At 44.1% G+C, this 26410-nt stretch overlaps 1 pseudogene; it reads right to left on the reverse strand.

The window, feature by feature from the left end:
- The window catches only part of LOC142596445 (protein unc-13 homolog B-like), a 164967-nt pseudogene that overhangs the window by 63472 nt on the left and 75085 nt on the right, over positions 1 to 26410 (reverse strand).

Genomic DNA, 26410 nt, shown 5'->3' on the forward strand with positions numbered 1-26410 from the left:
CACCTCCCTTGACCTGCTGGCCATGTTTCTCTTGATGCAGCCCAGGATACGGTTGGATTTCTGGGCTGCAAGTGCACATTGCCGGCTCATGTCCAGCTTTTCATCTACCAGTACCCCCAAGTCGTTCTCCGCAGGGCTGCTCTCAATCCCTTCATCCCCCAGCCTGTATTGATATCGGGGGTTGCCCCGTCCCAGGTGCAGGACCTTGCATTTGGCCTTGTTGAACCTCATGAGGTTCACACAGGCCCCACCTCTCCAGCTTGTCCAGGTCCCTTTGGATGACATCTCGTCCTCCTGGTGTGTCAACTGCACCACTCAGCTTAGTGCCGTCTGCAAACTTGCTGAGGGTGCACTCGATCCCACTGTCTATGTCATTGATGAAGATGTTAAACAGCACCGGTCCCAGTACGGACCCCTGAGGGACTCCACTTGTCACCGGTCTCCATGTGGACATCGAGCCATTGACCACAACCCTCTGGATGCGACCATCCAGCCAATTCCTTATCCACCGAACAGTCCACCCATCAAACCCATATCTCTCCAATTTAGAGAGAAGGATGTTGTGGGTGACCATGTCAAAGGATTTACAGAAGTCCAAACAGATGACATGCGTTGCTTTTCCCTTGTCCACTGATGCAGTCACTCCTTCATAGGAAGCCACTAGGTTGGTCAGGCAGGACTTGCCCTTGGTGAAGCCGTGCTGGCTGTCTCGAATCACCTCCCTGTCCTCCATGTGCTTGAGCATATCTTCTAGGAGGATCTGCTCCATGATCTTCCCAGGCACAGAGGTGAGGATGACAGGTTGGTAGTTCCCGGGGTCCTCCTTTCTTCCCTTTTTAAAAATGGGCACAACATTCCCCTTCTTCCAGTCAGCAGGGACTTCACCTGCCTGCCATGACTTTTCAAATATCGGGGAGAGTGGCTTGGCAACTACATCAGCCAATTCCCTCAGGACTCTGGGGTACATCTCATCAGGTCCCATAGACTTGTGTACATTGAGGTTCTTCAGGTGGTCTCGAACCTGATCTTCCCTTACAGTGGGAGGGGCTTTACCCCCCTGGTCCCCATCTTGCAGTCCATTGACTCGGGAGGGGTGAGGAGAGAGGTTGCTGGTGAAGCCTGAGGCAAAAAAGTTGTTGAGTACCTCTGCTTTCTCCTCGTCTGTTGATACTAGGTCGCCATTCTTGTTCATCGGGGGGGTACGCTTTCTTTAACCTTCCTTTTCTGGTTGACATACCTGTAGAAGCCCTTCTTGTTATTCTTTACATCCCTTGCCAAATTCAGCTCCAGCTGCACCTTGGCCTTCCTGACCTCCTCCCTACACAACCGGGCTGTTTCCCTGTACTCCTCCCAGGACACCTGTCCCTGCTTCCACTGCCTGTGCAGTTCCCTCTTACTCTTTAGTTTGACCAGCAGGTCTCGACTCAGCCATGCTGGTCTCTTCCCTTCCTTGCCTGATTTTTTACACTTGGGGACTGATAGCTCTTGTGCTCTATGGAAGGTGTCCTTAAAGATCTGCCAGCTCTGTTCTGTTCCCCTGTCCCTGAGGACCGTCTCCCAGGGGGTCCTTCTGACTAACTCCTTGAAGAGCTGGAAGTTTGCTTTTCTAAAATTTAGGGTCCTGACTGCACTTTTTGCTTTTCCCATGTCCCTCAGGAGTGTGAACTCCACCAATGCATGGTCACTGCAGCCCAGGCTGCCTCCAGTCTTGACATCACCGATGAGCTCACTTGCATTGCTGACCATCAGGTCCAGTATTGCGTCCCCTTGGGTAGGGGTGTCTGTTACCTGGCTTAGGAAGTTATCCTCAATGCATTCCAGGAATCTCCTGGATTGCCTACAGCTCGCCGTGTTGCTTTTCCAGCAAATGTCGGGGTGGTTAAAGTCCCCCAGCAGGACAAGAGTCTGCAAGTGCGAAGCCTCCCAGAGCTGGAGGAAGAAGGCTTCATCAACAGGCTCCCCTTGATCAGGCGGCCTGTAGTAGACACCAACCACAAGGTTCCCTTTGTTGCCTCTGCCTCTGATTCTTACCCATAAGCTTTCGACCTGCTCGTGGCTATTCTTCAGGGACAGCTCTTCACACAGTATTGATTTATTTACGTAGAGGGCAACGCCTCCGCCCCTCCTTCCTCGTCTGTCCCTTCTGAACAGCCTGTAGCCATCGATAGCCACATCCAGTCATGGGATTCGTCCCACCGAGTTTCTATTATGGCAATCAGGTCATAGCTTTCTAGTAGCACAGCAGCTTCCAGCTCCTCCTGTTTGTTCCCCATGCTGTGTGCGTTCGTGTAGAGGCATTTCATCTGGGCTGTTGGCCATGTCACCTTCTTAGTGGAACATCCCTTGTTTCCCTTGGGGTGTTTCACGGAGGTTTCCTTGTTGGCTCCTACTATCTCAGGAGCCCCCAGCTCATCTCTGCAAGACTTCGACTGTGCTGCAGTGTCCCCATCATGCCTCTGGGCAACAGGTTGAGGGCTCATAGTAGCACCCCGTCCCTCTAACCATTGTGTACCATCCCACAGCTTGTCACAGGCAAGCCTGGTATGTTCCCCCTCCCCCTTCACATCTAGTTTAAAGCCCTGTCAATAAGCCCCACAAGCTCCTGAGCAAAGACCCTCTTTCCTCTTTGAGAAAGGAGGCTCCCATTTGATGCCAGCAAGCCTGGTGCCATGTAGGCCATCCCATTGTCAAAAAACCCAAAGTTGTGACAGTGGCACCAGCCACAGAGCCATGTGTTAAGAGATTGGATCCGCCTGTTCCTACCAATGTCACCTCCCACAACTGGAAGGAGGGAGGAAAAGATGACCTGTGCCCCAGATTCCCTCACTAACCGTCCCAAGGCCCTGAAGTCTCTTTTAATCACCCTTGGGCTACGCACTGCAACTTCATCACCACCCATGTGGAAGAGCAGTAATGGGTAGTAGTCTGAGGTCCGTACCAGGCTGGGAAGTCTCCTAGTGATATCTCTCACCCGGGCTCCTGGGAGGCAGCAGACATCCCTATGAGGAGGGTCCATCCGGCATATTGGACCCTCTGTTCCCCTCAGAAGGGAGTCTCCTACAACTATGACAACTATGACCAACTATGACGTCATATGGTATGGAATAGCCCTTTGGTCAGTTTGGATCAACTATTCTGGCTGTGCCCCCTCCCAGTTTCTTGTGCACCTGGCAGAGCATGGGAAGCTGAAAAGTCCTTGACTAGCATAAGCAGTACTTAGCAACAACTAAAACATCAGCGTGTTATCAGCATTCTTCTCCTACTAAATCCAAAACACAGCACTATGCCAGCTACTAGGAAGAAAATTAACTCTATCCCAGCCGAAACCAGGACACCTTTCCATTTAACGTATGATGGTCCATGAATCTTTGCAGGAAACAAATCAAGGAGAGTGAATCTGTTCATTCTTGGATACAAACAAAGGCAATACCAACATGTTACACTACATTCCCTAAGAGACAAGAGTAGAAAGAATCAGGTTCTCTAGAGTTTGACAGTGTCAGTCACAAACAAGTTTAAACAAGCTATACAGGAGCTGGAACTTTCCCTGATCCCCAGTTTGGAGAAATTCATGACACTTCTCTTTCAGAAGGCAAGTGTTTTCTTATTTGTATTGCCTTCCTGAGCACAGTCCACTGAAGCAACCCATGGGTATCTACCTGCTGCTGAGCCTCTTCCTCCTGCCAGGTTTCATTATGTTTTTGTACCCAGGTTATGTCGGGACAACGCAGTCCCTCCCTGCATAACACACATACCTCCACAATATGACCCTTCCCACACACCTATGCTGCTAAAGCACTTGCCATACTCAGAATGCAGAGAACATCTCCTTAGACCACCACTCCTCTTTCTCTCTTACAAGAAACATATGCTCCATGTCTTTGCTCTCAAGGCCCTTCACAGCCTACATCCACACTACCATCTTTCAGCAGTTGACTCCCACCTCTGATCAGCCCAACTACTTCTTGAGTTCTCCCCAAAGCATCTCAACGCTTTCTCCAAAGCCACCCCTCGTGCTTTGCACAGGCAGCTCCTTCTACTGCACTGCTTTTCTTCAAAATCCTCCTTGAAAAGAATAAAATTAATTCCTTTTTCATGATGCTGATAGATGACTCAGCAGTCAGGTTCTGCCTGCACTGTGATCCTGAATTATCAGCTGACCAATTCTGCACTGCCACTCCCTAGTGCCACCTATCTGTATCCATCTCTTTCTTCTGCCAAACTTCAACAGCATGAATACACTTTGGGCCAGGCTTCTTTGTTCTCTCTAGCACCACAGCAAGCTGCTAGTCCATGACTACAGTGTGAGATATGAGACAAAACATACATGTTTTTGGGCTTAGACTCAAGGTTTTTTTCCAAAAGCTCACATGAGTACAGGAGAGCAAGGGAATAATATCTAGGATTTGTCTTTAGACGTAACTTCCTACCTTTTGTGTGGTTACATCATTATTAATGTAACTCTCCAAGGGCATCACTGCTGACACGTAGACAGGATACAACTGTGTTAAAAAGTAAAAAGTCTTTCTCTTAACTTCAAATGGCTTTAATCTAGTACTTTGGTACAAGTATCCAGTAACTGGGTAGATATATGCACACGTGAACAATACATGCTACAGATATTCATCAGCAGAACATACACCTTAATGATGTAAAAATCACCACAGCTTTCTAAGCAGTTACCTGACAGACAAGCTTATCTTACAATATCATCACCTATTTTAATGTAAATGTGAATTCTTGCAACTATTTCAAAACATTAAGAAACTTCCACATCTCTTCTGTAGCTTCAACAAAATGCATAAGAAAGGAGAAATAAATTATGAATTATCCAACTGAAAACCACAAAACCCAAGGAATTTTTCATGCATAATTTTTCTGTAAGCCTTGTCAACTCCCAAAGCAGAGGAATACTCCAGTGTGTTGTTTGCGAACCTCTGTAACAGTGTAATACAGATTTCCTTCTAATTCTTCCAATTCACATTTAGCAGATCCACACAGATACAATCTCAAAAAAAGAAACCCAGCCTTTGTTTTAAAGAAATTAAAATGCCCAATATCTGAGGGGTGATGGTTCAATGGACAAATTACTTTACATGTGCTACTATTTCACATGTACTGTGATCCATTACTCTCCACAGTGAATTTTCTTGTACTGGAAGCCGAGGAAAGTCCATTCATGTTTTACGTTAATAAATCTAATATCTTTCTTGAGCACTAAGGAAGAATGAGTATACTCAGTGTCTGAACTGCTGACCTCCCTCAAGAACAACTGCAGAAGAAAATGCTAAGCTCTCTCTGGAGATCTAAAATGGAAACAAACACAGCAATAACCATGCCCACTTAGCTCCCTGTGAGAGTGAGGAAATCAATAGACAATTATAACTTCATTAACTTTGATATATGCTGCCATCCAGGTGCTGTTCCCGCATGGGGAAAGAGCTGTTCCTGCAGAAGGAAGGTCTGACTTGGAGGCTGGCTACACACCACGACAAAGGCATGGCTTCATCCAAAAGTCACTCCCAAAAACCCAGAAGAGAACTACCACCTCCTAAGTGCCATTTATGCAGAAGCCAACACCACTTGTGACTGAAGTATGAGTCACATCACCACCCCATGAAAGGGTGGATATATAGCTTTAAACAGTGAGGCCAAAATAACAGATCCACTGTGATGTGCCTAATGACACTTAGGTCAGAAGTTTGTGGGGAGTCTTTGAGATCTCTCTTTTCTACATCACGAACACAATGAGGCAAGTTGACCATCTGTAATTTTTTTTCTGAAGTTCTCCTAGCCAAGACATTGACTGTCAAAACATGACCATGAGCAAAAAGCAGTATATGCAATAGCAGCAAATGGGATTAAAGTTTAAATGTTGTAGGTTAAAAAGGACTCAAAAGGATTTATACCCTCAAAATTAAGCAGCGCACTAGAAGCAAGTAATAATTCAAGCCTTTTCCTGATACACATTTTTCCTGCAGTAGGACATTTAAAACACTACTAAGCTGCAGAAGAGGAAGACGCAAAGCAGCCACAGGAGCATAAGCCCAAGGACTGCTACTAGGACTACCTAGCCATCTATGCAGTAAAGGAGAGGCTTGACACCAAGGGGACAAAACTACAGGAAAGTAAAAGAAAGAAAGAGAGGTCTTACCACCATAAAAGAGAACTTTATGTATGTGAAAGAAAGGTGGGGCTTGTGAAGGAGAAAAGACAGAAGTGAACTATAACAAGATCAAACATGCTGGAGCACAAAGAAAACTGACAAAGCCCCAAACCCCCCTCATCCCCAACAGCTCATACCATCTGCCTTCCCCCGCTTCAATGGGCCCTGCACAGTTTTGATCAGCTGCTCTCTTTGTAAAGGGAAAGGTTTAAGAGCACTTGAAGATGACATGGAAACACATCGGCCAGAGGTATACTTTGAAACCCCATTTTAGAAAAAGTGAAGAGCATAGGAGCTATCAGTCTTAGCACATTTCTGTTCTGCTTTATAACCTGCTGGCTTTTAAAGAGCTTAGTGGCAGCAACAGTGGAAGTGCGCACAGATATTTTGCAGCAAGTGCTGTGTTTTATCCTGAAAAGACCGTAGAGTTCTGTAACTCTCTCACATTTCCTCAGCAGATTTCATTTGCAGTCTCCTCTGGAGAAGAGCTTTTAGGGTCACTGAGGCCATATTATTAAGGCATTAACAGGGAACTGCTTCCTAGCAGCACACATTTTAGTCTCATGTCCAGTTCTATTTTTGAAGCAGAGAACAGGGCTTGCACCACATCCTCAATCCATAGTCCAGCAGATCACCTCGTGTGGATTTTTTCTTGATCTCCAGCCTACTTTCCGTGGGTTAATTTTTAGAAAATAATGCTGAATTTCTGCAAAGAAAATCTAATAGGTACCGAGGCTGTTGAAGCGTTAACACTTAAGACAGCTGGCATCTGTGTGTGCATCTGATCCCCCTCTCCTTACTGGAAGTGAGAATGTGGCACAATGACTTACTTCAATCCTGCCCGCCAAGTCTACTCAGTCTCTCTTCCTATCAGAGATGCTTCCAATTTGCAACTGTCCTGTCATGGTTTAGCCCCAGCCAGCAACTAAGCACCACGCAGCTGCTCACTCACTCCCCCTGCCCGAGTGGGATGGGGGAGAGAATCGGAGGAGTAAGAGTGAGAAACACTCCTGTGTTCTTATCTCAACCCAGGAGTTTTCTTACTTTTGCCCTTCCGATTCTCTCCCCCATCCCACTGGGGAGAGGGAGGGTGAGCGAGTGGCTGTGTGGTGCTTAGTTGCCGGCTGGGGTTAAACCACGACAAATATGAATACAGCTAGCATGCCATAGGCAGCACTGGCACTTCTGTTTTACCAGACTATCATCTTACAGATGATCATAAAGGCCTGACCTTGCAAAATACTGGGAAAACAACTGCTACCACAGCTGCAGAACCAGTGGGAGCTGGATGCTCTCTGAACCTTGTAAGAAGCCGATTACACTCTGCAAATTAATTTATAGTACTAAAACCAAGCTCAGAAACTGTAATCAACCATCAGAAGAGTACTGCAAGTGGCAGAATTCCTTTCTGGGAGATTGCTGGGCTCTGCATGCCTAACTCATTTTCAGAAACAGTAAAATTTCTCCTTTACTAGGACTCTGGTGGAATTATGCAAAGATTCATTCAAAACAAAGATGTCTGCAGCAGGATTTGTTCTAATAGCACGTTTCTGCCAATAGCTTAGACAGTCTACACTGTATCATCCAGGGAATTACAATCATGGCACAACCCAGAGTCCACCTACTTCTCCAGCCCTTTCTACCATTGTACATTGCAGAAAGAAGGTGCTGCTGATCTATGCCATCATATCCTAAGGCCAAAGTGAACTCCTGATTTCAAACCAGCTGGGATGACAATAAACAGCTTGCAACACAGCCTGACACACAGGTCTAGAGCTCATGCAGATCTCAGCCTCAATTCTCACCCATAAAGCAGCTGTTTACAAACAAACCACTAGAAATCCCTGCTCCAAACTGTGGTGTTACTAATGTGACTAAGCCTCATTTAAACCAAATGGATGGAGAACAAGAGATCAGCAACAAGTCAGCTGACACCAGTGAGAAATTCTCTTACCTTCCATGGCGTATTTCATGTCCTGGGCAAAAAGACTCCACAACACCTCTGCGCTGATCTTCCCAACAGCAAGCTCCTGAGGAAACCTGAGGGGACATTTGGGAAAGGTTTTGGCATGTATCCAAGCAAAGGGCTCTTCTTTATTCAGCTCTGAGCTAAACTACAAGCTGAAAAGCTCAATATTACAGACACTTCCTTCACCCTAGATAAATGACCATGTAGAAATTGGAGATCATGGACTGGACTCTGTGGCATAGATTAAATAGCCTGAAAAACAACACTGCTATTGAGACTGGTTTTAACTCAAAAAGCCAGCCCCTGGATGTCTCTCCTAGAAGAGATATATATAGTAATTTAGGGAATGTGATCTCAATACACTTGCACCTTTTTCCCCTTTCTTGTCCATATTTCTTTTTTTTCTAGGGTTACTAGGCTGACAGGTGAACACTAATCAAGTGTTCCTGCCATGTTAAATCAATAATCACTAGGCCATAATTCAGCCCTTTGTGTATAACACCTTGTCAGATATCCCCCTCTCTCCTGCCCTGTGGGATTGTTGGAGGAGCATCCACCGGTTAAGCAGACCAGTTTCAGGTTCCTTTCCAATGCTGTGCCAACCCCACCCAATGCAATCTCCCAGTGCTGCACAGAACACCATGTTCCTAAATCACAGCATAAAGTGTTGTCACAACGGCACCACTGTGTGCATTAATGTGCATCCCAGAACAGCTCAACATCAGAAAAAAACCAAAGAATTCTCACCCCATTTTCAGGTGCCTCCCTGAGTTCAAGGATTGTAATAATCAGGGCTTGAACGTCATCATAACTGAACCTTTTGAAACTCTTCCATCCCAATCAAAAAGAATTATTTATATATACAGAGATAAGACAGACAGACAGACAAGATAAGTACTTCTGTAAATACATAAGTGATAAAAAAGATAGAAAGCAGTTTAACAAATAAAGCAGAGTGCACAGAGATTAGCATTAGCCATACAGGACATGAAAGATTCTTACTGATTCAGGACTGGGGTATAAGAATTCTTGTCCTCTTCTATGATGGAAACTATCAAAGTGATAAGCTTGGGCCAGAAGTCCAGGTTCCTGATGCTGGGGCCCTGTTCCTCAGGAGGAAGGTCCTGATTTTTGTTCTGGGAAGAAAGCCATTGGAAAACCAGTGTATATTTAAAGGGGAAACAAAAAGCTGACAAATGTAGATCATCTTGTTCCTTACAAACTCCAAACATTAATTGCCTGTGGACCCTTTCTTCTGAAGAGCTTAAAATTATTAACGTCTGCTGGCAACTCACTTGATCTAATAAAAAACTCAGTAACATGCCAAACCACGTTGCTTACTGGTGGCCTCAATCACCGTTTTGTCATTTACCATGCCAAGAGCAGGTCAGGCTGTGGGAGACCTGCTGAGACATCATTTGCTCTAAGCTTGTTCCAAATACTTGCATTTTAGGCACCTGGGTTGATGACTATATCCATGTTGACTCATTCTGTGTGCATTACTACAGAGTGACCAGTAAAGGCCTCATGGATTTGAAAACAGTTTGTGTCTAGAGGTACATCCTAAGCCCAGTGCAGGACACTGGCTGCCAGAAATCAAGATAAAATGTCACTTATCTAGGCTAAAGACAGTTTCCTTGATCAGTATACAGTTGCTCTAATTGGCTTTTGCTCATTCAAAGCTGCATCAAACCTTCCCTTTACAAATAACTGCTCATGAGATAAAATAGCTGAGGCTGGCAAAACAAATTGTAGAATAATTAGAGTAAAACAATTATCATTCTCCATTCACTAATTAATGCTCATTAACTGATTACAAGTTTTGTGCATTCAGAAGATAACAAGTCACATAATTTTGTTTGTGTTGGCTTTTTATATCAATTAGTATTCTCATTACTAGCTTAAGAAAATCAGAAACTTGGATTTCTGCCCACTTACGAACTCACAGGATCTGTCTGGTACTCATGACTGTACAGCTCATGAAAATTGTTGAAAATGTACTCATAGGTGGAGTTGAGGCAAGCTTTTACGCAGTCCTTCACTACCTGGCCGGCTCGAGGTGGACTCTACAGTTCTTGGACCTGGCAAGGAGACAACAAAAAGAGTCAAAGGAAGCACTTTTCATAAATCAAGCAGGGAAAGAACAAGTCACTGGTTTGGGAACTACCCAGGAGTGGGTGGATCTGCTTTCAGTGACTTGTGCTGTCAGTGACTTGAAACCATGAATGAGTTGCTCAGTCTCCGTGGCTTGCCTCCCCAGGTATAAAACAGCAGTGATGACACTTATGTCCCCTCAGGATCCTTTGGAGCATAAAAGAGATTTTTGAAGTGCCAAGGAAGAGTCTTCAGAATGAATAAATCATGTGGCTTGATGTGTATAATCTGAGCCAAGCACACACAATTTCTGCTAAATTTATAGGATTTTGCTATGAAGCCAGTGAGCAATCTTTTCAACCATCAGAAGAACGTGCAGTAGACTAGCAGAGCACATTACATATGATCTGGAAAGTCTTGCTGAAGACCAAACACACGTATGCCTTTAAATACAATAGCTTTCTTTAAGGACATCTTCCTTCAGCAGCTTTACTGAATTTTAAAGCACACCAGAATCCTTAGGGACATGCCAACCGATATGCCTTCTTTTGCAACAACAGTTCTTTTAATTATTTCATTATTACGCTGCTTTAGAAAAACACTGCAGGGTTACTTTAAACTAAACAGATATGCAGGCATCACCCTGTGAACAAAACTACAACCTAAGACAATTTTGATACTGTGACCTCTAAACTTTTCGGAGTATTTCTATAAACCGAACTTTCAATACAGGCATATTGTCTGAATGAACACTTTCAAAATAAAGCTCTAAAACTTTAAATTTTAAGAGTAAAATTTTAAGCACTTCCTGAAATAGCTCAAATGCAAAACTTGCTTTGTTTTTGATAAGATAAAAATTGCTAAGTGCCATGTGCTAACCTACAACAGAATTTTAAAAAGTTTAGAAACAAAAATCAGGAATTAAAAATAATCCTATTACACATTGCTAGAACAATAAACTTAACCATAGAACTGGCACATTAGCATTCATAACAGCTCTCTTGGATCTCTGCTGAGAGATACTATCCCATTTCAGTATCTTACCCTCCAAGAAATGAATTTAAAAATATTTACTAACAATTTTCTTTTTTTCCCTGGTTTGGTTTTTTTTTTCCTTTTAAAAATTATTTTGTGCCATATTTATGACTGAAGAACCCCAGGGGAAAAAACAGCTTTTGTCTTCATGAAGCAAAATACAGTCAAAAAGAGATAAAATGTGAATGTTTATTACATGGTCAGCAGATGATCTCAGTTTTCCTTAAGCATCTAAAGCACAATGACATGAAAGAATGGTTTAAAAATAGGAAACCCACTCCTGTGGCAAAAACTGCAGAGGACCCATTCCCATGCCCACCCATAACATTACCTTCATCCTGAAAAAAGTGATGCTGGTCAGCAAGTCCAATGTAGATGTCAGCTCCTGCAGCCATTCATGGCTGCTGGCTGGGAAGTTATTCTGTCAACAAAAAAAGGAAAATCCGGTTGGAAAGCAGTCAGATCCATGCAAAGCTTCAAGCATGTTCTAAATAAGGAAAGTGTCTTGGAAGCATTTCCTGCTCAAGAAGCTTGTACCAGTTAAATCAATGCTCAATAAATGAGGCCTTTTTGCTGCAGAGGCTTATCTGTTTGCTTAATTAAATAACTTCTTATATGAATGCAAAGTTTGTGGATGCCAGGAGACTGTCAACCCTCGGCAGCAGGAGATCCCTCCTTGGCTGTAGAAGGAGCAGGCAGGGAGCAACAGGCTCACCACGAGCAGCCCTGGCCTCTTGCCTGAGGTTGCTTGTGCAGGCCCTTTCCTTTCTGCACTCACTGCTTGGTTTTTGGCTTCTCTTCTGAGACACCAAGAGGTGTGGTGTATTAGCAACCTCTCCAGAGAAATAAAATGGACTGAGAAGGCAAAAAGAGCACTTTTCCCTGTAAGAAGTTATCGTAACCACTCAGTCCCCTGTAAGATCCAATCTGACAAGATAAGCATTTATCGTTCAGTGCCTCTGTCCTGGTTTCGGCTGGGATAGAGTTAATTTTCTTCCTAGTAGCAGGCATAGTGCTGTGTTTTGGATTTAGTAGGAGAAGAATGTTGATAACACACTGATGTTTTAGTTGTTGCTAAGTACTGCTTATGCTCGTCAAGGACTTGTCAGCTTCCCATGCTCTGCCAGGTGCACAAGAAACTGGGAGGGGGCACAGCCAGGACACCTGACCCAAACTGACCAAAGGGGTATTCCATACCATATGACATAATGCTTGGTATATAAGCTTGGGGGAGTGGGCTGGGGGGGGTGGTAATTGCTGCTTGAGGACTGGCTGGTGAGCAATTGCATTGTGCATCACTTGCTTTATATATTATTATCATTACTATTTTACTTTATTTCAATTATTAAACTGTTCTTATCTCAACCCAGGAGTCTTTCTCACTCTTACTCTTCTGATTCTCTCCCCCATCCCACTGGGGCAGGGGGAGTGAGCGAGCAGCTGTGTGGTGCTTAGGTGCTGGCTGGGGCTAAACCACGACAGTGCTTTTTGGCGCCCAATGTGGGGCACGAAGGGTTTGAGATAACAACAGATTAACCAGAGTGTATTAAGGAATTTATATCTGTAAACAGTTGCTAGTCACAATATTGATTCATCTGTTCTCAGTATTAGTTCATCTGAACTGCACCATGCTCTCTTTTTCGCTGTACATTGGTGTTGGCTTTTGCAGTTTGCTGTGCTCTGTAGTGATTAGTAATGTTTTGCCTGGGAGAGTTGTTATTAAAACACTGACCTTGAGCATTATCTGGTATTTGGTTTTGTACTGAAGCCATTACTGTACTTCGGATACCACCTCATGGAGAAAATTAGCAATTATACCTCTTCCTCTGAGAGGTTTTTTGTGGAGGAAATACAGAATGGCACCTACGCTACCTTCTTCTATGATGTTTCCTCCTTCATTACAATACCTTTTCAGTATCTTGAACACCCCTGGGCAGTTAAGATACTTCTGTTGCTATTTCTTGGGAATACTGTTTCAGTTTTGATGAAGGTTAGTAAGCAATTTAAGAATATCATGCAGAGATCTGCCCCAAGGCCGGATAGTTATGAGTGGCAGGGTGTGTGGGATAGTATGGGCAAGTACCTAGGGCAGTGGGCACCTCCCGTGTTTTGGAACTTCACCCCTGAACAAGTGCAGAATCCTGAAGAACTAGTAAAAAGTATTTGGAAAAAGTATGTTGTCACCCTGGCAACTCCAGAGAGACACAAATCATTGCAACATGCTGGGGACTGGCCCATGCCTGTCGAGCCCTGTTCAACACTATTCAGTACCCTCAAGGGAAAGAGAAGGTCTCTGGATCTGATGACAAGACCACAGACACTGCAGCTACTCCAACCACAGCCGCAGGTACTGCGGCCACTCCAACCCCCACCACAGGCATTGTGGTTACTCCAACCGCTGCGACAGGCTCTATGGCTAAACCAGAGAACCAACCCGCGCCAGTATCAGTTGCCCCTATACAGAAGAAAACATACACAAGAAAACCAGCTCGTTTAGTAAGGGATGAAGATGAACCAGGGCCATCACAAGGAGACGAGGAGGAGGAAAAGGCAGAACCCATAAATGAGATGGTAACCACCCGATCCCTATCCCTGAGTGAGCTGCGAGATATGTGAAAAGATTTCAGTCATCGTCCAGGCAAGCACATTGTCACCTGGCTGCTCCGATGCTGGGATAATGGGACCAGTAGCCTGGAATTAGATGGTGGGGAAGCCAAGCAGCTGGAATCCCTTTCTAGGGAAGGGGGCATTGACAAAGCGATTGGAAACAGGGCACAAGCCCTCAGCCTCTGGAGGCGACTCCTGTCAGCCATGAAGGAAAGGTATCCCCTCAAGGAAGATGTTATATGTCACCCAAGCAAGTGGACCACCATGGAGAGAGGTATCCAGTACCTGATAGAATTAGCTGTGCTGGAGGTGATTTATGATGGCCTGAAAAACGAGCAGTTATCAAAAGATCCAGATGAAGTCCAGTGCCCACGACCCATGTGGTGGAAGTTTGTACAGAGCGCACCATCGTCGCATGTAAACTCATTGGCAGTAATGACCTGGAAACACTGAGGGGAACAGTGGATAACTTGGCTGGCCAACTGCGGCAATATGAAGATAGTCTCTCTTCCTCCCTATGGGCCTTCATCTTGGTTGTGGAAAGACTGTCTGAAAAACTGTCCCAAGAGTTCCAGCAACTCAAAGATGATATATCCTGCTCCCCACCTGTATGGACCAGTATCTTAGCCATTAGGAGAAAGCATCCCTCTAATAAAAGAGAGGATATAGGGGGTACACAAGTGGGATGGAAAATCCACCTCGACCCTAGAGGCACAGGTAGGTGAGCTGCAGAGAAAAAACAATCACAAAAGGGGGTTCTTCCAGGAAAACTGCTGCTTCAGTTTCCAGTGAGCAGTTCCCCAGACAGAGTAAAAGGGTTGATTGAGCTTACTTCTGATCTTAATAAATGGACTTCTGATTCACATTTACAGGGAGTAACGAATACTATGACCAGGACTAGAGGGGCCCTGCCTTCACCCAGGTGGAGGAAAGGGACAACCAGGTTTACTGGACTGTGTGGATTCGATGGCCTGGCACATCAGATCCACAGGAGTATAAGGCTCTAGTGGACACCGGTGCACAGTGTACCCTAATGCCATCAAGCTATACAGGGGCAGAACCCTTCTGTATTTCTGGAGTGACAGGGGGATCCCAACAGCTCACTGTACTGGAGGCTGAAGGGAGCCTAACTGGGAACGAGTGGCAGAAGCACACCATTGTGACTGGCCCAGAGGCTCCGTGCATCCTTGGCATGGATTACCTTAGGAGAGGGTATTTCAAGGACCCAAAAGGGTACCAGTGGGCTTTTGGTATAGCTGCCTTGGAAACGGAGGAAATGAAATAGCTGTCCACCTTGCCCGGTCTCTCGGAGGACCCTTCTGTTGTGGGGTTGCTGAGGGTCAAAGAACAACAGGTGCCGATCGCTACCACAACAGTGCACCGGCAGCAATATCGCACCAACTGAGACTCCCTGATTCCCACCCATAAGCTGATTCGTCAACTAGAGAGCCAAGGAGTGATCAGCAAGACTCACTCACCCTTTAACAGTCCCATATGGCCAGTGCAAAAGTCTAATGGGGAGTGGAGACTAACAGTGGACTATCGTGGCCTGAACAAAGTTACCCTGCCACAGAGTGCTCCCGTGCCGGACATGCTAGAACTTCAATATGAGCTGGAGTCAAAGGCAGCTAAGTGGTGTGCCACAATTGATATCGCTAATGCGTTTTTCTCCACCCCTTGGGCAGCAGAGTGCAGGCCCCAGTTTGCTTTTACCTGGAGGGGTGTTCAGTACACCTGGAATCGACTGCCCCAGGGGTGGAAGCACAGCCCCACCATTTGCCATGGACTGATCCAGACAGCAGTGGAACAGGGTGAAGCTCCAGAACATCTGCAGTATATTGATGACATCATTGTGTGGGGCAATACAGCAGAAGAAGTTTTTGAGAAGGGAAAGAAAATAGTCCAAATCCTTCTGAAGGCTGGTTTTGCCATAAAACAGAGTAAGGTCAAGGGACCTGCACAGGAGATCCAGTTTTTAGGAACAAAATGGCAAGATGGACGTCGTCAGATCCCAATGGATGTGATCAACAAAATAACAGCTATGTCCCCACCAACTAGCAAAAAGGAAACACAAGCCTTCTTAGGCATTGTGGGTTTTTGGAGAATGCATATTCCAAATTACAGCCAGATCGTAAGCCCCGTCTATCAAGTGACCTGGAAGAAGAATGATTTCAAATGGGGCCCTGAGCAACAACAAGCCTTTGGACAAAGTAAACGGGAGATAGTTCATGCAGTAGCCCTTGGACCAGTCTGGGCAGGGCAGGATATTAAAAATGTGCTCTACACCACAGCCGGGGAGAATGGCCCTACCTGGAGCCTCTGGCAGAAAGCACCCAGGGGAGACTCGAGGTCGACCCCTAGGGTTTTGGAGTCGGGGATACAGAGGATCCGAAGCTCGCTATATTCCAACTGAGATAGAGATATTGGCAGCATATGAAGGGGTTCGAGCTTCTTCGGAAGTGTTTGGTACTGAAGCACAGCTCCTGCTGGCACCCCGACTGCTGGTGCTGGGCTGGATGTTCAAAGGGAGGGTCCCCTCTACACATCATGCAGCTGATGCTACGTGGAGTAAGTACGTTGCAATGATCACACAACGGGCTCGAATAGGAAACCCCAATTTCCCAGTGTCGTGGTTTAACCCCAGCCACCAACTAAGCACCATGCAGCTGCTCGCTCAATCCCCCTGCCCCGGTGGGATGGGGGAGGGAATCGCAAGAGTAAGAGTGAGAAAGACTCCTGGGTTGAGATAAGAACAGTTTAATAATTGAAATAAAATAAAGTAAAATAGTAGTAGTAATAATAACAATATAATAACAATAGTAATAATATACAAAGCAAGTGATGCACAATGCAATTGCTCACTACCTGCCGACTGATGCCCAGCCAGTCCCCGAGCAGTGATCTATGCCTGCTGGCCAACCCCCCTCAGTTTATATATTGAGCATGATATCATATGGTATGGAATAGCCCTTTGGTCAGTTTGGATCAACTATTCTGGCTGTGCCCCCTCCCAGTTTCTTGTGCACCTGGCAGAGCATGGGAAGCTGACAAGTCCTTGACTAGCATAAGCAGTACTTAGCAACAACTAAAACATCAGTGTGTTATCAACATTCTTCTCCTACTAAATCCAAAACACAGCACTGTGCCAGCTACTAGGAAGAAAATTAACTCTAGCCCATCTGAAACCAGGACAGTATCCACCCCTTATTCTATACCATCTATGTCATGCCCAGGTTTGGCATTGTGAACACCTCCTCATTCAATTGATTTATTCTCAGTCTGATGGGAAGTGGGAGCTTTTCCAAATACTTTTCCAGCATGCTCAACTCCACCACGTTATATGAAAAACAGTTGAGCCATTAGGGGGATAGACTTTTTTTTCTTCTTAATGCAGTTGCTGTTTTTAAAAACAAAGTTCTGAAACGATCAGATTGCATAGTATATTAACAGCATCACCATGCAGAGTTTAATTCATTTTGCTCATTTCCATACCATCTGTGCTCCAGTGTAATTCGAACATGAGGAGTAAACATCACAATGCATTATACTGATTAATATCTAAAATGTGTGATGAGGACAATAAACCATGCTCTTTTTCTAGTCTAGAAGAGCTCCACCGCTTCAACTCCTCACAGATTTAATGTTCCTTAAACAGAGTAAGTTATTTATTGAAAGGCAGAAGCACTGTGGGCAAATTACAGAAGTCCAATTGTAACATCACCAAACATGCAAACGTACCCCAAAATTGGAGGCTGCAAAGCAATCTGAAGCATACACATTTGTGGAGGCAGTTGTGTGTGCATAATAAGCATTGATATTGGCAAGTAAGGTGCCCATCACAGCTGGCACACCTGGGCACATGTATTTGGAGGAGACACATGCAAAATGCCTGCAAAAGGATAGTTCTTTAAGTCATTCTTGTCTCTTGTGTAGCACAACTTGACTCTATCCCTTTAATAGCCCCCCTTACTCTAGTTAGCACCCTGAACAGATGAAAATTATGTTTTCTCCTTTTCTGTAAATCTCCAGCATCTCTGAGTTTTTCAGAAAGATGCCATCTAAACAATAGATATGATTGAAACAAGAAAAATCCCTTTAATACAGCCCTTTCCATACCATAAAATAGCTTCTCAGCTATTTGTTGACTTAGGTGATACCCTGGGTCCTGATGCCAATTCCTAGAACCAAGCCTGACACAAGGAAATTGATATAATTTGCTGCTACTTGAGGCAGCCACAGGTTCTGAGGTGACATGAGGCAGCAGCAATTGCAAAGCATTCAAGCACAGCAAGATCACAGACTGGTATTTCTGTGCTGCACTGATATGTGATTCCTTAGGGCTAACCCTTCCAGCCTGCAGGAAGCATGCACGCTCATTTGCATTTTCCTATTTAACTGCTCTCATTAAAGTGCAAGGAACCCTCCTGCAGGAAATCTCAAAAATTATGCCAGAAGCATTCAGGCTTGTGAAATGATTAAACAATCAAAGAAAATCTGTTAGACATAAGGGGGGGGGGGGGGAATCAGAACTTAAGAGGTCTGATATTATGGGACATGGTGTCACGAATGCAGGTTTGTGAATCCTGCTGATTGGGTGTAATAGTTGATTCAGGGTCCCTGTTGCCGTTGGTGACCATCCGAATAGGGTATCCCACCAGTGATGTTCCCTGTCTTTTCTGACCTGTTCTAGAATGCGATGTATCCTTTCTGTGTCATGATGGATAGTAATCAGTCTTTTGTCCATTGATCTGAATTCTTTTCAGCAGTTGATTCAGGTCACTATGTTGCAACAGTTTTCTCACCAATGTGAGATTCATTCTGCTGTTTCACAAAGGAGTTCATTACCCCATGTGCAACAATCCAATCCACACACTCAGTCAAGATATCAATTTTTTTTTTTTCTCTCTGCACCTTATTTATACACAAAACTTACAGGATTAGTAATTACCATGCTATCTGCTATTGGTCAACTATATTCTAATTAGCCTTGCTTGCTACGTAAATTAGCATGCATGATCCTTATTGGGGGGGACACAAATCTTTTTGGTCCTAAATTGAGTCAGTGGTCGTGATCCCCCCGGCCGGAATTACCTTTCCCCGTTACTGTTCTTCAGCAATCGTCCAGTTTTTCCAGCACCTGCTGGGGTAGGATGTTCCCTTTTATCAGTTTCTCAGCAATTCTTCAAGGTCTAGTTGCTCTGGGATGACTTTGGTTAAAGGATGCTGAATGTTTGTTCTTCTGATTAAGGATGATTAAGTGTCTTTTACTTGCCGGCTCCTGCTACGATGTTAGCTAAGTTTCAGACTTAGCCTTCAACAATTGCAGTGGGGGTAGGTGATAGATCTTTGATCACAGGCTAAGAGGAGCAATGTTGTTAGGATTTGGAATAGTAAGATGAACATGGCATTTCCATACGCCATCCTGCAGGGTGCTGCAAAAGAGAGAGAAAAGAGAAAAAAAACTGTTTCGGTGGGGAGAGTCCGAACAGGTTACCCCTTTTATGATACAGGATAAATCTACCTAGTAGTAATTCTGTGTTTTGTACCACTGTTATCAATAGCTTTCCAAGCAAGTGTGCCACGAGGTTTAGTCAGAGTCATAGGCACATTTCCAGTTTGTGGTAAATTAACCATAACCGGTTGTCCTGGTTGCTCTCCACCTCTGAACCCTAGGTCAACAATTTATGGGTTTCAGTTCCTGGGAACTATTTTGGGGTGTTTGTTTAATTTGTCTGATGTTATGATTAGGATTTTCAGTTTCAACAGATTGATTACTCCATCCCACTTCTCGCCCATGTTTTACAATGTCATGCATTAATATTACCCAGGTGGGGAGATCTCTGCGCATTAAGGCCCCTTCTTGTCCGTCAGCAACCTCCCTCATGTCCAATAAGGCATTGAACTCTGCATTCCCCCTTATTTCATCTCGCTTTGCGATAAGGTAGGATTTGAGCACAGCGGGGGCTCCCTTTATTAGGGGTTTTAGTATCTCATAATTCACGACTGCTGATGTAGGACTGTCAAGAATGCCACGATCATACATGGCCTGGACACAGGCAGCTTTTGTAATCACTGTGGAGAGTTCGTTTAGGGACTTAATGGGTATTACCAGAGGCTCTCCTCTTTCCCATGCATCAATTCCACCGGCCCAGTATGCCATTCTACTGGTTATCGAATGGGGATCATTTGGAGGCATGGGGCCAGCATTTAAGAAGACACCAGGGCCTCAATATACACCGGCTTCATCACCGTTTAGTAAAATTCTGTCCCCTCCAGTTAAACATACTCTCCATAAATATTCAGTTTCAGTTTCGCCTGGCTTACGGCCATAGCGTTCTTGTAAATTAGCCATCTGGATTGGATCAAATGGGGTTATTTTCCGGGTACGATTTCCTACTCCACCCTGAGGCCCAGTAGTTTCTTCTGTTTTAATAATAGGCCTAGCTACATATGTAGGGGTATTTGGAGGAGGTAAGGAATCATCTTTCCCCGTATCGTTATTGTCAAGGTCACCCCAGATGTTTCCATCCCATTCTTCAGGAGATACAATTAGTTTTTTAATTTGTGCAATATCGAGGGAGTCAGGGGCTTGCACGAGCATCATCTCGACCCTTTCTGCCAATTTTTGTTTTTCCTCCTTTTCTTTCTGCAGCTGTTTCTGTAATTGTTCAATTTGTAGCGACAGTATTAATTCAGCTGCCTTCCTGCCTGCTATTTCTTCCTTTAAATCCTGCTCCCTTCTCTTAAATCCTTTTTTGTCTTTGCATGCAGCTTCTAGGCAAGTGCCTAACATTTTACAGATAATTCCTTTTCCTTTACCATTTTTAATATTCCCTCTGGCCACCTTTAGCTGTTTTTCCACTGCTTCCCAATTATCCCAGTTATCAAGAGCCCATTCGTCTGAGAATTTAGGGCTTGGACTTATCCCATGCACCTTTAAGTAATCAGTGACACTGCTTGCCATCCTGCCAACTACGCCAAATTGTCACGAATGCAGGTCTGTGAATCCTGCTGATTATGTCAATTCACTATGAATGAGTGACTTTACACAGTTTGATTTAGTAACAGTTAGAATTTACTTGTAGCAAATTGCAGAATTTGATTATAATATTTTCAATAGCACTCAATCATCAATGATTAATAAAGTGATTAGACAAAATTGATCAAAACAGTGACTTAGTTACAGATTCGAAGATGGCAAGGTTCACTCTATTACTACATAGAAGCACATAAAAGAGAATTAAATCACGACGAGTTAAAATGATTCATAAAAGCATTGCATATATATGGAATAAAGGCAAGGGGGGGGGGGGGGGCTCCCATTGAGTCAGGAGGTTCAGAATGGACCCCCTTGCTTTCTAAACTCCTTCTCAGAGAGGAGCCTAGGTGCGGCTGGGCCCACTCTTAGTCTCAGACTTGGTCAATGGTTTAGGAGAGTAATGCTATAAGAATAGTACAGCAATATAAAACTCCTTTTAAAATTAAATCATACATCTACAAAACTACTTAAATTGATTCATGCATGCACACTTACAACTATAAATGCATATATGAAAATAGTATACCTGTTAAAAATTCCCCTCGAGTTTAGTGAAATACTCACGTCTAATGCCTTGGCATTTCTCAACGGGCAAGAGTAGAGTCTCGAGGAGTGAAGAATATCAGCAGCCCAGGCTCCGTTGTCGATCTCCGGCAATGGAGTTTTGGTGGCAGCAGACTTTCGAAATCTGCTAGTTTTCGCTGACTCTGAGAGACATTTCGATCAGAGGGAGATGCTGGTGCGGCCCGCGGCAGTCCAGGAGAGCTCAAAGGGCCTCACTTAGGACTGCCGTTTATAGGATTGTGAGATGATTGACTTTAATCACCAGTAAATTTCCATCCGAGCCACAATTCAGGTCGGCTTGTTGATGGAATTCCAGCAGTGATGATACCACCTTGTTTCAAGGCTGTCCGGGGTAGCTGTTTGTTCTCGTTCCCCTTGTTAGCCATAATATGAATGTTGATAAGAACAGAGCCGCTCTCTGCTCCAGCCATGTAGGAGTACAATTAAGGGGCGCTTAACTGGCCAACTCGCTACACAAAAGCTGCGGCCTGGAATTCCTGAGATTGTAAAGCAGACGAAGTAAAGGGGGAAAAACAGAACAGAAAAACGGGGGGGGGGGGGGGGGGGGGGGGGGAGATGTACCACCACACATGGCAAGTAAAGTTCATTCCAACAGACAGGAGAGTTGGGCCATTTTTAAGCAGTCCATGCAGGAATCCTCATTGAGCTCCCAACCTAAGTTTGGGAACTATTTTCTAAATTTAGCTTTCTCCCCAAGGGACTCATCACAGACATTAGCTTCTGTGCTAGTTAACAAACAATTATAACCAAAAAGGCTCCAGTGAGAGAATTTCACAGGAATTCACAAGTCAGTATTTCAGACAAACATGATACTGATGCCTGAATGTTAACTTGCTGGCTACATGATACCTATGTACCAACTGGTCATTTAGGCATGCAGTAAATAGACACATAAAATGGCTTTGTTTAGCTTGAAGAAGAGAAGGCATGAGGAGTAGGTATCTAATTAACATCTTGACTACTTAACAGAGAGGGGAGGGTTAGTGAGAAGATTGAGCCAGGCCAAAATCCTTTTAGAGGGAAGAATAAGACAAGCAGCAACATGCAGCAGTTACAACATAGGAAATTCCAAGCAGGATTTTCCAACTTGGATTTCAACCAGGAGTTTCTTCCCCAAAGTAATACAGCCTGAGAGCAGGAGCCCAGAGAGGTGGTGGATCTCCATCCTTGGAATTTTTCAACAAACTGAAAGAGGCCCTGAGCAGTCTGGTCCAACTTCCAAGTTAGCCCTGCTATAAGCAGGGACTAGACCTCTGGAGGTACCTTCCAATTCTTTTCCACTTTGGCTTAAGTCAACAGGCAGAAAAGTTGCTTGCAAGGTGATATAAGTACAGATCATAAATCATCCAAGGACCCAGACCCCAAAACTTTCAGCTTCTAACGTGAAAAAGTTCACTTTTGTCTGCTATAGTTTATTACATTTGAAATAAGAAATGAGCTAAGCATAGCACTACTAGTCTTTAAGAGGAAGAACGGCTGATCCCAAATCCAAATAAAAGTAGAGTGACAAGGAAAACACTCTTGAAGATCAAGAACTGCATTAGCCTAGCTCCAAAAAGGACAAATCAGTGGCTCCATTATTCAAACTTCCTATAAATGCCTTCAGCAGCACCAACAGGGAAATTAGTGAATTCAAAGGACTATATCAATTGCCACAACAGACCTGTAGGACAAACACTTTCACAAAACCTCATCCCTTCTCATATCACCAGAAATCGTCAGTGGGATCCTTGGACAATATCTTTTTAATAGAAGAGCATTCAAATAGAAATTTGAGAGTCTTAAAACAGGAATGGATGAGCTATCAATAATAAAGTATGGTCATCTGCTTAGAATTAGTTTTAAAGGTGCCCACACAAATGGCCCAGATGCTTAATTCCAGCACTTTGTCAGACTAATTTCTAGACTTTGAGGAAACCAGTAATTCAGAAACAGCCAGTCTCTTACTGCTCACAGTAAGTCCCATAAGGAGCAGCTGTCACTGCCAAGCCTTCCATTACCAACACATTTCATCTTCTAAATCTTAATCAGTGTTACTAATTGATGTGACTGTTATCTGCACTAAAGACCACATGAAATGCATCTTACGTCATGGCCTGGTATATCGACTCAATGCCGTAACACATTGCAAATTCATCCACAATTTCTTGAGCTGTCTCATCAAAATACACCTTCCAGGCATCATCTCCTTTGGCATTGGGGATCTTCACCACGCCATTCCCTTGCACATCTGTGAGATGGTGAAAGAGGTTCTGAAATACGAAACAGGAATGAAATTATATGCAAGGCTGCTGAAGCCTCCCAGTGAGTTTCATGACCAGCTTGGAACTGCCGAGAAGGTGGCACTAACACAATTTTCTTTGTTCTCCTCCCTCTTTCCTTCCCCCTACCCACTATGTATTTTTCTGCTTTGACTTGCTTTTCTTCTCAAGTGCTCCTAGCTGAATTTTTCACATGCATGCCTACAACTTTACCCACTAGACACTGAATGATGCAGAGGAGCGCTTCAATGCAGTGAAATCACAGACTAATTAGTTTCCCAAAACCTACACATTTCTGTCCTCAGAAAGAAATGACTTAATATGGACAAGCTATTTAAACTAGCTGACGTAACAGCTCTGTATCAGCTTTGTAATTATTATTATACAGCAGAACTGTCCAAACAGATTTTTTTTTTCCCCCCTGAAAAGGACATCCTTAAGATCACTCTTAACAACTAGACACTTGCATTATTATTCATCATAACCTTTCACTTTATCTAACACTGGAAAGGCTTTCAGCTCCCATTGCTGTGCAGAAATTGCACATTCAGTTCAGTGGGTTTCTCAGTAATCCTCAAATTCACATCACTTACAGATTCATCAGCCTTTCAGACAGCTGGCGCTCTGTAGTAAGGGATGCAAAAGACTAATGATCTAATTAGGAGCTAAAGGACTCTGCTTTACACTACTATTTTTCCTGATTAAATTATTCTAGCTGTAAATCATCTTCATTTTATGATACATAAATGAAAGAATGCAATACTTGAGACATATTTGCAAAAAAGAGAGGCAGCAAGTAATCATGCATGCTCAGAAGGAAAAAAACCGAAACAGCTTACCAAACAGAAGCAGTCACTGAATTAAAACAACCAAGAAATGTGTATTGAAGGACACAGCACAGCCTACTAAAAGAAACTGATGTTCTCCTAAGCTTAGTATCTGTCTCTTCCCTGGTAAGGCCAGAAGACACCACAGGGCTCATCTAGCCCAGCGTCTGGATAAATATGTTGTTCCTGTAGCTGAACATTCCTCCCTGTGACACATCTGCTCTTCTTTTCTAATCTGAATTTGCTTAAACTTCACTGGACCTCATGATATTCTTATGTGTCAGGTGAAAGGGGCTCTGACTACTCTTCCCTATTAAAGCACTTAGAGACTGACCCTGCCACCTGCCTTCTCTTTGATACTGGGCATCATGAATCTCTCAGAGACAGGGTTTTCCCTTTAGTCATTCTCACAAGTCATCTTTGGATTTCTCCCAACTTCTACAGCACTACCTGCCCAGCTTAGTCCATCCTGAGACAGATCAGTACCCAGTAACCACAGCTTATCTTCTGTTCCCCAATAATTGTTCACAGCTATACACTCGTGCAGCAGCACAGAGGAATTTATACCACCGTTATCTGCACTGCTCAATGGCCAGAGTCAAAGCAGATCAGAATTTACTCATAAAGCGTTTTAGTAGGCCTTCTCTAAAGACAGACATAGGTATAGTACATGCTGAAAACATCGTTCAGGTAAATTCAGAGGTTTCTCCATGTTAAACTCGTGAGGGGCTCAGAGTTGGACCAATGCCTGATCTCTGCCTGACAGCAGCACAGCTGTGACAGTGGGACACTGAGCCAGCCAGCCCTCAGCATGGGGGAAACAGCCTAAAGCCTTCTTTGCCTTCCTGACAAATGCAGGTCTGATGATTCAGCATGTTTCCAGGCCTGCAGAGCATGGGAAAAGCAAGCTCATCTAGGGCAAGGAGGAACTTTTCAAGGAAATAAAGGTCAGAAAATTGCTTCTTCAATAGACAGAAGGAACACAGTGATGACTGAGCTGAACCCACTTCTTATCTCATGAAGGCAAGTGTACTGAATATGATATGGAGCCACCTTCTCCTCGCCTTTGATCTCCATGTTGATTTGCAGGCGAATAGCCCTGGACACTGCAGACTTATCTGTTCACTTCTCTAAAAGGAAAAATCATCATCAATTATATGCATTTTTCATGTTCAGAGCAGAGCCATCTTGGGGTGACAACATTGGAAAAGAAATTGCTGGAAGCTCAGGCTGAACTTGTGATCAGATAACTGACTTTTTTCTTTCAAAACAATGAACACTAAGTAGACATCAGCAAAACAACTGCCAAGATACACCCTCAATATGACACATTTAGCTAGAACTATGTACATTTCTAGATGTAAGCCAGCCTTTCTGACAGCAAATGTGCTATAGGGTCCCTGGGCTTGGATTCAGTCAGCTGAACTAGAAACACCAAGGAATATACCGCAAACCTCTCTAGACTAAGACTCATATGACAGCAGGCAAGGGAGTTCAGTGTCACACATACAGCCAAGAAAAGGTTCCACCAAGACCAGCGTCAAAATGCCAGTGTGTTAGGAAGATGTTGCTCAGATCCCTTCTCTGAGAACAGGGCTGACATGGAATTTGTTCCTGACTTCACTGTAGTCCTGAGCTCCTAGGAATTGTTGGTTGCCGCTACCAAGAAGTTTCTGGACCTCCTAGGATTATTACTATGTCTGTCAATTCAGCACCATCTGGTTACTTGTCAGTACTTTCTACATCGTTCTATTTTGGTCACTAGGAAATGTCTCAACAACTTCCCAGTCCAGTGCAGTGCACTTGCAGGTCTTAGGGACTTGTAAA

The sequence above is a fragment of the Pelecanus crispus genome, chromosome W (assembly GCF_030463565.1).
Source record: "Pelecanus crispus isolate bPelCri1 chromosome W, bPelCri1.pri, whole genome shotgun sequence".
Lineage (NCBI taxonomy): Eukaryota > Metazoa > Chordata > Aves > Pelecaniformes > Pelecanidae > Pelecanus > Pelecanus crispus.